The sequence below is a fragment of the Nannospalax galili genome, unplaced genomic scaffold (genome assembly GCF_000622305.1).
Source record: "Nannospalax galili isolate Female #2095 unplaced genomic scaffold, S.galili_v1.0 scaffold66, whole genome shotgun sequence".
Lineage (NCBI taxonomy): Eukaryota > Metazoa > Chordata > Mammalia > Rodentia > Spalacidae > Nannospalax > Nannospalax galili.
Window position 1 is genome coordinate 2,326,269 of NW_008356058.1, and position 12,510 is coordinate 2,338,778.

The 12,510-nt window shown below is 39.0% G+C and overlaps 1 protein-coding gene across 1 annotated transcript in view; it reads right to left on the minus strand.

Annotated features, from left to right (window-relative positions):
- The window catches only part of Opcml (opioid binding protein/cell adhesion molecule like), a 1,193,276-nt gene that overhangs the window by 715,801 nt on the left and 464,965 nt on the right, over positions 1-12,510 (minus strand). The window lies entirely within an intron of this gene.

A 12,510-nucleotide genomic window follows, 5' to 3' on the forward strand; every position in this document is an offset into this window, starting at 1 on the left:
ATGGCATATATTATAAAAGAAGGAAGGTCAATAACTTAAGTTTCTACCTTAAGAAACCAGAAATTAAAGTGCAAATTAAGTTCACACTAGGCAAAAGAATGTAACTAATGCAATTTGAGTAGAAGGCAATAAAATTGAAAGAAAGAAATCAACAGAGAAAAATTCAATGTAACTTTTAAAAACTGGTTCTTTTAGATCAGTAAAACCAATAAACTCATAGCCATACTAAGAAAAAGAAAGAGAAAACACAAATTACTAATATCAGAAATAAAACAGAACATCCATACAGGCCCTATGGAGATTAAAATAAAAATAAAGAAATATCATGAACAAACTCTATGCCCACAGTTTTCATAACCTAGATGAAATAGACCAACTCCTCGAAAGAATCCTTCTAAAATTCTTACAGGGAGAAACAGATACTATGAAGAGACCAACGTCTATTAAATAAATTAAATCCTTAGTTCAAAACCTTCCAAACCAGAAACCACCAGCACAGGTGATTTTTATAAGTAAATTTACCAAGTATTTAAGAAGAAATCATAACAATACATTATAGTCTTTTTCAGAAGATGTAAGCAGAGTTGCCTAGCAATCTCTAACAATACAAGGCTAGCATTATTGTAATATCAAAACCAGAAAATTCATTAGGAGAAGAAAAATTATACACCATCACATTCTCCAAGCATAGAAGCAAATCTCCCCCAAAACATTACAAAATTTGGTTCAACAAAGTAGGAAAATAAGTGTATATCACTACTAGTTAAAATTCATCCCTACTGTTTGAGGCTGATTGAAAAGCTGTAAAATAATTTAATGCAATCTATCACATGATGGGTCAAAAGTGAATGCAGAAATAGGCCTACACAAGCATAGTCACTATGCTCTGATACTTTACAGAGGCCCAAAGGAGATGTGATGAGTAACGTCAGTTCTCAGCTAAAAGCACTTCAGCAATTACACATATCCATGTTAAAGGAGGAACCTAGACCCCAAACCTTACACATTTCATGAAAAAAAAAAACAACCTCAAAATGGATCATAAGTCTAAGTGGAAACACAAGGCTGTAAATCTCGTAGGAAAAACTGTAGAAAAAGCCTAGATTGCCTTGGGTGTGGCAATTATTTTTAGACATAATGCCAAAGGCAGGACCCATGAAAGAAATAATTAATAACTCAAACTTCATTAAAACTTCTGTTCTGTGAAAGAAATTGTCAAGAGAATGTGAAAACAAGATACACATTGGGAGAAAATATTTATAAAAGACATATAGCACATTCAAAATAATAATTAAAAAGGACAGTCTCTTAAAACTCAATGGCAAGAAAATAAACAACTTAGTTGAAAGAACTGCAAAAGACTTGACCAGATCCCTTGCCAGAGAAACTATGTAGATGGCCCAGGAGCATGTGGGAAGATACCATCACATGCAGTAGGAGATTGCAAATTAAAACGGGATGCCAACACATACCAATCCCAAAACCCTAAATACCAACAACATCAAGAAACAAAGATGCAGAGCAACTGGAGTGCTCATTCACTGATGGAGGGAATCAAAGATGGCGAACCTATTTGGAAAACCAAACTGGAAATATCTTACAAAAGTGGACCTACTCTCACACTACTTGGCTATCAACTACTTGTTATTTGCTCAACACGATTCCATAATTTCTATCAATACAAAGCTCTGCACATAGAAGCTTACAGAAACTTTGTTTATAATTTGCTAAAATTCAGAAGCAATGAAATGCCCATTAACAGGTAAATAGATGAATAAACTGTGATTCGGCTGAATATTCAACACTACAAAGAAATGAGCAGTCAAAAAAATAATACATAGAGGAGACAAAAATATTTTTAAGTGAAAGAAGCCAATCATAAATGACTATATATTATATCTTTCCAATTGGGTGATATTCTCCAAAAGGCAAAATTATGAATAGAGTAAGCTTGTGATTGTGAAAAGTTAGAGAGAGAGAAAAGGATAAATCGGCAGACTTTTATGGCAATGCCACTGTCATTTCTGATGCTATCAAAGGAGATGCATGGCATTACACATGCAGATCCATAAGATGCACAACACAGTAAGTGGGATTTAGTGAAAACCATGAACTCAGGATGACAGCTAGAAGAAATGTACCACTCTGGTGTGGGGTGTTGGTAATAGGGAAGCCTTGGCATGTGTGGGGTAGAGAATGTGGGAGTAGCCACTACTTTTTTTTTTTTTTTTTTTTTTTTTTTTTGCTTAATTTTACTCTGCACCTGAATTTTTTTGAAAGAAAAAAAGTTAAATGATCAAAAAAGAGAATTGCTTAGGGAATTAAAATCTCTTAAACATACACTATGCTGGGAGATGGATGCTCTATGGCAGGCTGAGTTTGCTTTTACCCATTAAAATTTGCATGCCTGCACAGATAAAAACCCTGGCATCTATCTAACCAGCCAAATTCATGGTCATGGGGGAAGGACCAGTAGGTGAGAGCCCCAGATAGCATATCAAGTTCTAAGCAGAGATCCAGTACCTGACTCTGGAGAGTAGAGGAAAGGTTGAGCAGGAGCTATGGAAGAAACCACAGGTTGGATCATTGTCATGAAATTCTCACACTTGAATGACAAGTAAAATCATAATGAGAATCATTTCTTAACCTAAAATTAATAATAAATCCACATTATTTATTTTAATAACAATTTGGGGTTTCTTAACTTGAGACAGACGGTAACTTCTGTATTCATCTAGGCTTATGTTGGATCATTGTAAATATGTGTTTTGATCAACCTTTGTACATCCGCTTTTCACATGGAGCACTTTAGAAACTTTGTAGAGGTGAAAACTGTATCACCAAAATCCACACTGTATTCTTGAATGAGTTAAAAATAAAGACTCAAGTCTGTCTCCATCTAAAAATTCCCCTTTATCTACTAGGAAACCTAAAGTCTAATAACCTTAACAATGTTTTGTATTCAGCTTCCTGATTTTCCCCAGATTTTTTGAGAGTTGGGATCAAAGGAGGAGGGCCAGGCATGGAGGCATGGATTAAAATAACACAAAATCTGACAGGGAAAAATTACGAGGTAAAAAGCTTTTTGTTCATACAATGGAACATAATTTTGTAGTAGATATTTCTTAAGCTTGTATTATGTTGCACAGTGTTCCTTCCTAAGATTTCATGTGTTGTTGTGTTAAAATGAATTTCATTTTGTCTCGATCAATGAATCTCCCTGCTTGCTATTACCTACAGGCCTGCCTAGCAGCTAGAGTTCTGGCTACACTCCAATGCCAGGCTGGCATTAAAGTAAGTAAAGTCGCTGGTGTCTGTCCAAATGTTCAATCGAGGTAGCTGGAAAATGTCACCTACACCCGGATAATTTTTAAATTCCTCTTTTTTTCTCTCTTTCTCTTTCTCCCCATGCTCTGAAATTACCTCCAGCTTATTTGTCTGGCTAGAGGTTAATGGAACACTAACGATGTTAATGAGTCTTTCACAGTGCAAGTTTTTTCAAGAAAGAGATATAATAGCTGTTTTCCTTCCCTTTTAATCTTTTTCATCATTCAAGAGTTACAGACTGAGACAATTAGCAACTTGCACAGCTCTGTCTCCCTGCTCAGTCACAGCCCAGTGGGGCAAAAAGCAGGAGCCGATTAGACAGCTTCACATGTCCACAGGTGAGAGCATGTAGATGGATGCAACACACAGCTTTTTGCCAGAAGGCACAATGCTACTCAGGGAGAAAGGAGGGAGATGAACAATCTGTTGATGAAGCGCTTCCATGGCAGACAGGCGGGAGCTGTCCAAAGTGCTGAAGAACCACCTTTTCTTCCTCCATTCATGGGATTTAGGGCAGGAATGAGAGCCAGGAACCTTAAGGATCTTGGAGCCTGTTCACTCAAGCATTCAAATGTTTGATTTCTTAAACAAAACTCAGTCTAAACTCATAGGGGTCTGGAACATGAAGGTTTTTTATAAGACAAGTTATTTAGCAAGATCTCCCAATTTCCCATCTCTTCATTTGGTGGTGTTTTGGCATTCTGCCTCTTTATGCTTTGAAATTATACATCTAGATGCATATGGTAATTAAAACAAGAATTCATAGTGCTGCTGAAATGTAAAAACATTGAAAGTAAAACATGTCCAAGATTTGAGCCCCTCTTGATTGTGACTCAGCTGGTGTTGGATTTATTTTTGGTGAAAAGAAAGACCTAAAGTGCCTCAAGCAAATGCCTCAAGGAGAAATTCAGAGGACTCAGGGGAGAGGGCCGAGACGGTGACATTTCACTTCAGATTGTTGATTTCTTTTGTCTCTAAAAGTGGATTTTAATTAAATGAATCATGATTTATAACCAAGGTATAGAGAAAAATACTAAAGACTCAAATCAAAATCAGGAACTGTGGGCACTATTCTCCTATAAAGGTCATTCTCAGCCAGAATCCCACCATTAATGCCAGCTAACCCAAGATGTATTTCAAAGCAAAACACTAATAGGCCCAAATAATTTTGAACAAATTATATGTTATAGATGTATAATGGCTTGTTAGGCACATTAAGATTTTTCTGTGTATCTCTAAACTTTATACTTCTGAGATATGCTTAGAAAATCAAATTCAACCAAAGACTTGTTCCCTACCAACAATGTGTGCTCCATCTTTTCTACCTTGGGAGAGGTGGTGGTCAGAAATGAAATACAAAGTTTGGGATTGAAAATATAGGACTAAACACATCCTGAAATAAATAACAACTAACTATGTAAACGTTACCGAGAAGCACAAAGTTCAAGGGAGAAAGTATTAATAAGTTTAAGTTTGGAGTCTAAGAGTTTTTCTGAGGACATTATAAAGTATAAATAAGATTCATAAAATAAAAATACACATAGATGTCCAGGGGCAGGAGATAAAGAAAAGATGTGGGTTCATAAAAAGCATTGATGATTCATAGAAGTCAGAACCCCTCTGAGTGCCAATGGACTCATGGACTGTAAAGAGTTGAAATCAAAGGTAAGGGGTTAGCTTTAGAGCTAGTTCCAAAAACTCAGAAAAAAGTCCAAAATAACATGGCAAGACATGAATGCCAGGCCACACTGAGAATGAAAATATTAAGATTTAATGATGGATTTGATTTAGTAAAAGAAAGACAAATGGGACCTAGAAGTTGTTGGCCCAGGCAACTGAAATTATTGGACAAGAAGTAGAAAATGAATAGTTTTGTAGAAAAATCAGCATGTCCAATGGCACATTTTGGAATAACAATATTTTATCCAGATCCATCATGAGCCTAGCTAAACTGAACTATTCTAATGTTTTAAAACCCTCATTCCCCATCTAACAGTTGCTTCAATTGCTGAATAGCACATATCTACTCTCACACCAATTTAACAATAATTTTACCAATTTACTTCAGTCAAACACTCATTGGAGTAAAAGATGCTTTGTGGACTGTGCAGTTGGATATCATTATCAGCATATGTTCATATCATCCATTTGGAATCACAGGCTTCTACAAGACAAGCGCTGCACCCACTTAGTAAACTCTGCCACTCTATGAAAAGCACCCAGCAAATCTATAGCACAGACTTTTTTCAAGAAATGATGATAGCAACCAGAAATAGTCTCAAAGAATTTATCAAGTGCCTGAGATGGTAAAATCAGCACTAAAGCTTTTATGCACATTGCATCCTTGTTTTCTAAAGAAATAACGAACCCCCCCAGCAGTGTAAGGAACTACATAATTGTGTATATGGAGCTGCAGTGCTAACAGCAATGTGCTACATCCAGATGGCAAATGGGATGATGGTGGAGCCAGGATGAGGAAGCAACTAATGATACTTCAAATAGCAAACCGCAAAGCAAATGTAAGCACAAATGACATATCCAGGACCAGACAATGGAGCACATGTCAAAGTCAGCTGCTTTGGCTGGGGGAGGAGGAGACCAAAATAAAAAGTAAATATACACTGTAGAAACATAAATACGGATGCATGATACAACTGCAGAAGTGCTCAGTACTCTGCATATCATCCTCCATTCTCCATCCTCTTACCAGTCCTCTCCTGGCTCAACTCAACACAAAACAGACCACAGACTAACTGTCCCACCAGAGGAAGCTATAGGCTCCATCATTTGCCTGATGAAAATCCTTGAAAGCAACAGGTATCTTTCATTCAATGGGCAATAAAATCATTGGTAATATATTCACATATTAACCATCCCCATTTGGAAACTAGGGAAAATAAAGCTTAGGGCCTCTGGGTGATTCATGCAAGGATATAGATCAAGATCTTTCTCTAATTTTGTCAGACTAACTTTTCCACTCAGGAAGTTTGCAAAGAGTACCCATCCTGTGGCTAAACTATGGCCCCATTTGGAATGTCAGTGATGAGCAAATGACTCTGTGTTTAGGCAGAAATGTCAAGGTACATCTATTTATTTCTTTGGTGGGATGTATATGGATTGATAACTTCTGTATGCATTTTCATTAGAGGGCATCTGTCTACATTGAAAGCTGCTGCACTCCGATAAGGGTGAAGGACAACACCCTTCAGAAGTGCCTGGACAAACCTGAGATAACATTTTCCAGACAGACAAAATGCTCTTGCTGATTAATGGAGCCATTGCTGTCCTTGTCAGGGCCTCTGGAGTGCCTGATGCAGGCTGGAAAGAGAAATTTCCATCACAAATGAACATTTCTAGCTCTAACCTATTTATCCAGACAACCTGTCAACCCACCAGAGCCAAATGTTCTGTTGACCTGGACAAGACAGCAGGAAAAGAGCCAAGGTGATGTTTCCTCACTGGTGATGTTCAGTGTTCTCACCTCATACAGATGCCTTGTCTAAAGCAACAGTAATGACTCTCAGTGACTCAGTTTCCATTTTCATCTCTTTGCTGGCTGCTAACTTATGACTACCTGCTGCAAAGCGCTTTCACATAAAGATGCTGTTAGAGCAGACTGGTGTGCTCTTGACATTGAACATTGGAATCTGCACAACTCATTTTAATGTTTGCATTAAATTAATTTATTTTTATTTCTGATTCTCGGTGTACTCGAGAAAGAGAGAGGTTTGTTTCAGCTCAGGGAGACATGCCACAAATCTAGCTGAGACCACAGATGGTGTGGGTTGGGATGACTACCTCTTTTCCAGGCTTGTAGTGGCTATTGGTATGCAGCACACAACCCACATGCTCATCAAGATTGTTAAGGGAAAGGTTCAGGATGCACAAAAGCAGAGCAGTGGAATTATTCTTGTTTATGGCAGGAGAGGGTTCACTTTGATGAAGACAGAAGTATATTAACATGGAATCAAGCCTTGGGAAACACTTTCTTTTTAATGTCAGAGAACTTCAGCTTGCTTCTGCTGATTGGTGTCAAAGTATCCTTTCAACTGGGGCCAAGAGGTGAATTTGCTGTGAATTAATATGCAATTGTACTTTCGGTCTTGGCCCTAAGAGGGTGTTATTTTCCTGTGTGACCATCTAATGCAAAATCATAGTCTTAAAAGTGCATAGCCACTAGACTTCACATGTATTTGGCTGTCAGACGTTTGATGGTTGTATAATGCAAGTTCAATCTTCCTACTGGAGTCTTGGCCAAAGATCTATCCTATCTCAGGGAGAAAAGACCCTTTAGTGTTCTGACTTGAGATGGGTAGACTGTTCTGCACAAATTTAACACTGAGATAAAATGGGAGCATTGGGAATCTGGTAAGAAGCCATTTCACTCACATGACCTGTGATTCCATAATTACTCTACAATAAGCTTCCTTTGACCCTTTCCTAGCCTCCAGGGACACTCTTCTATTGATTGAGTACAAATAAATCTCACATGTTGGATTCTAAGTCCCACTGAGACCCTAGTTAATCTGGATATTTCAAAAGACAGCATTTTACAAAGTATAGGTAATCAAAAATATGTTAAATGCGCAACAAAATCTATTCTATTAGCCACACCAGACAGGAAAATAGTTTTGCTAAGTTTTCCCCACATGCATTTCCTTATGTGCAGGAAGGCTTGTAAGATTATTGCTTAAGGCTCATTGCAAGCTTCAGGCCCCATCAATACTCACCTCCTAAGGTGATCACTTCAAAACAAACCTGACTCTCCTCTCTTAACCTTCTACCCCTGCAGCCCACTCACTTCTGTTTTCTATAATGTCCTGGTGATTCTTCCTGTTTTCTGTCTCAATTGGTTTGTGTAGCTCCAAAATTTCTTCTCTCTGTCTCATAGTCTCACTTCATTATTATCTACTCTCACAGCTCCAAAAAGTGTTCTTTGGGCTCCGCATACCTGGTAATCTGTCTTCCTTGATAATGCCTCAGGACTTTCATAAACTTTCCCTGCCAGGAAGCATTGTTGAGCCCTTGAAGATCAGACTCAGAAAGGGAGAAATGAGTCACCATATTTGAGAACAGAAAGTCAGAGCTTATCTGATCCAATGTTCTATTTACAGCAGAAGAAAATGAGAGAAGGCCTGAAAGCAAACAGAATGTCTGGTTCTTAAGCTCAGGAAGCTACAGCTCAGGGGTTCTCAACTCATGGAAATTTTCCTCATCTTGGGATATTGGCAATGACTGGAGACATTTTTGCTTAGCATAACTTGGGTGCAAGAGGCAACCAGAATCTAGTGAGTAGTAGCCAGGAAAGTTTACCATCTTAGATTGTACAGAACTGCTCTGCATACAAAGACAAATCAGTGGTGCTAAGGTTGAAAAGCCTTGTTTCAGTCCATTAAGGCAACATAAACCTATTAGACAAGGATGGAATAAAAAAGTACAGTTTGCATTTGGGTTTCAGGAGTACAGTCTTCACAGAGAAGTGCCTTAGAATAATGGAGGCATTTACTAGTGAGGAGGAGGTGGCAATGCTTAAATAGTAATGAACACAAACTGTCTTACTTCATCAACTGCAGAAAAGACATCATCTCTTCAGTGCTGTTTCCCATAGCACTGTCATGGGAAGTGCATGGCTGTGTGACTTGGTCTTTGAGTTCATGGCAGGGGTCACAGAGCACTGCAGGGATCCTACTGGGATTTCCACACACAATTGGAGTGTCATGTTCATAAAGAAAACACAGTGTTCTGACCTAGGAGTTGAGAGTGAAGAGGAGGCAAAGGGCGTGGGACACAAAAGCTAACTGGGGAAATGGGTATGATTGAAGTCCGAGGCCACTGAGGTCATTAGAAGTTAGAACTCAGTGTTGGACAATTTTTAAACATTCCTTGTCCTCAGTGTTCTCATCTGTGAGTTAGGGATGAATGTGATAATACCTATCCATATGGTAGCTGGTGGGAAAAGCTGAAATAGCATGCACATAATGATCAGGGCAGTGCCAAGATAGAGGGCTAAGTGCATGGCACCAGATGATAGAGTTGAATCAAAGATGAGGAACACTATTATCCTTCCCTAAGTCAGTCTGTTCTTCATGGAAAACAGGATTTTGAGCATTGTTGGGGTAACATACTTAAATCTGTGCAACTGAGGAAAATGCACAAACACCCTGGAGCCCCAGCAGCCTCCTCAGGTGATTCACAATGTATGAGTAAAGGAACCTCACTTGCCTGCTGGTGCTGGTGCTGTCTACTCTGGCTTCTCAGTTCCCTTCACTGTGGTTTAGACTAAAACCTGATAGTCATCAGCAAACTTCACTCTCTTTTGCTTCAGGCTAAGGAGAAAGGCTTTCCAAGAGTCCACACTCCTGTTCTCACTCTCCAACAGGTCACTTGCTTCTTTATCTTGGAATGCCCCACCCCCGCCGTTATTTAGCACAAGTCTTTTCCAGGTACCAATTCATTCATTAGTTCTCTTGGTTTCAACGGCTCCATGGACCCAGGAAATGTAATATTTAACACCTGGGAGAAAAGGGTTTCATTCGGATGGATCTTTCATCATCTCTGCCCATCTGGATCTCCCTTTAAATCCATAGAGCAACACCTTCTAGGAAAACAATGAACTTAGGTGACTTCTTTCTGCATCTAGTAGACAGCACTCCCCTAGAGTCAAGCTGGTGCCAGGAACTGTGCTTCCGTGGTTGTCAGGGTGGGTGGGCTGATCCTGTTTCGATGATACTGATCCTACCATTTTCTGGGGAGTTGAACTGAGATTTGATAAGATTTCTACCCATCTTTGATTGACACCTGTTAATAAACAGCAAGATGGGTGGAGGATGCTTATATTGTTAGCCAGAGTTATCTATGACTTTATTTTTCATCAGTTTTGTCACTCAAGGGCAGCAGAGAAGGATATTATTTTTTTTTAAATGCTGTTATGGCTCCATAGACACTGGACTGGGGAAATTGTCCTGTACAATTCACGAGGTTCTTGGGAAATATATTGCCGGGATTGTATGTGATATTCAAAAAATTCGTTTATGTGGGCTTATTACCTTCATTTGATGTGTGATAGGCATCTTGGTGACGATGCTGTTTATTCCTTATATTAATCCTAGCAGTAGCATTTCATCTTTTTTTTTCCTAAATCATAGTTTGCCCTTAGAAAAAGAATCTAGACAGCATCTTGATCTTGAAGTTTGAATTCATTAACTGTAGGCCAATAAAAGGAAAAAATGCTAAAAGAAACAAAATATCTCACAAACATTTGAAAATCCCAACTGGATATAAATGTGTAAACAAGAATATTGACATTAAAAATCAGATGCTGTGGTACTGAATATATGCTGATCATAACTGAGTGGAAAATGAGTAAAATTCAGAACAAACTAGAAAGTACAACCTGATTAGTCTTTATTTTTCTCAAACCATAAAATATACAAAGCAGTTGTTAGACACAGGCAAGAAGAACTACCTGTGAGCTTCCTCTTATCACCAATGAAAAAGCAAAGTGAGAACATTTAGAGTAAACAAGGTAGAGTGAACCACAGGACTGGATACAGGAATGCCAAAGGCTTAGTGGTCCTAGCCTGCAGCATGAAAACCTTGCGTCCTTCTCTCATGTTGTAACACAATGAAACATCTTCCTGCCACTTTCTGTAATGTGCCACTAGCACTTACAAAGCAAGTGCCAAGGGCAAGCAAGTTAGAGGATGCAGGGGACTGTAATTACACAGTGCTGGAGGAAGGGAGAACTGTCCTTTGTCCTTTGGACTATTTCCCTGTGATTGCCTCAGCCGGCAGTTCCAAGGAAGGATGCTGTGACATCTGTTTGTCCTCTCCAAGCTAGACTGGGACAGGTCCTGGTAGCTACAATTACTACCTGCAATCACTCTAGAAATATATGCCCTTTTGTCTCCATCTCCCAGCTACTGTGAAAATATGCTAAATACATTTTTAAATGACTTATTTGAAGACCAGTGACAGAGTGGAATTCGTTATCATGAGTAAAGAAGGTCCTTTCATTCAGTCTTTCCCAGAGCTGCACTAGATGTATTTAGAGTTTTCCCAACTCTTCTCATCTGCCTGATTATGAGGATTGTAGGGATGTTTTGCTACCTGTAATCCATACTTTCTCTTTTCATTGGAACCAGCCTTTAGGAGGACTGAGAGCTATTTTCAGAAAATAGAACTCATTAACCGATTCTTTTAAACCAATCAATGAATCATCAATTCATCTTTTACTGTCATAAACATGAATTTAGACCTAAAGGTTTCAAAACTTGAGCAAATGGAAGGGGAGCAAGGGGGAAGATAAGAGGAAAAAGCAGGATCATGTCTGTCTTCAGGATGGTCTCCTGAATGAGTGTCACAATTTCATTCTTTATTTATTTTTATCTTATGTGTATGAGTGTAATCCCTGCATGTGTGTAAGTGTGCCTGTGTTGTGACTGCCCACAGAGGTCAGAAGAGGTCATTGGCTCCCCAGGAACTGGAGATATGGATAGTTGTTAGCTGCCATGTGGGTTCTGGGAATCAAACCTGGGTCTTCTGCAAGAGCAGGCAGTGGTCTTAGCCAATGAGCCATCCCTCCAGCCACATAATCTTATTCTTGAAACTCACTAAGTGCCAAGATTGCACAGTCAGGGAGTAAGCCTCTCTTTGCAGCAGCACATACACGGTCCAGTGTCTCGAGAAACTCAATTCAAGGCCAATACTGGCAGCACTCACTCTTTCCCCTTACTGCAAAAGGATAATAGTGAATGTTAATAGTGTCAGGAAGCCACAGGTAAACAATCCCAAATAAATTTTAGGACATTTTTAGTTTCTTACCATGCATAACATTTATAGAGGCTGATAAGAGTACATGGTTAGCATGTATAAGACCTCAAGTTCAGTCCAGTAGGGGTGGGAGGGATACTCAATTCAAGGCCAATACGGGCATCACTCACTCTTTCCCCTTACTGCAAAAGGATAATAGTGAATGTTAATAGTGTCAGGAAGCCACAGGTAAACAATCCCAAATAAATTTTAGGACATTTTTAGTTTCTTACCATGCATAACATTTATAGAGGCTGATAAGAGTACATGGTTAGCATGTATAAGACCTCAAGTTCAGTCCAGTAGGGGTGGGAGGGATAGAGAGAAAGGGAGGGAGGGAGGGAGGGGAGAGAGAGAGAGAGAGAGAGAGAG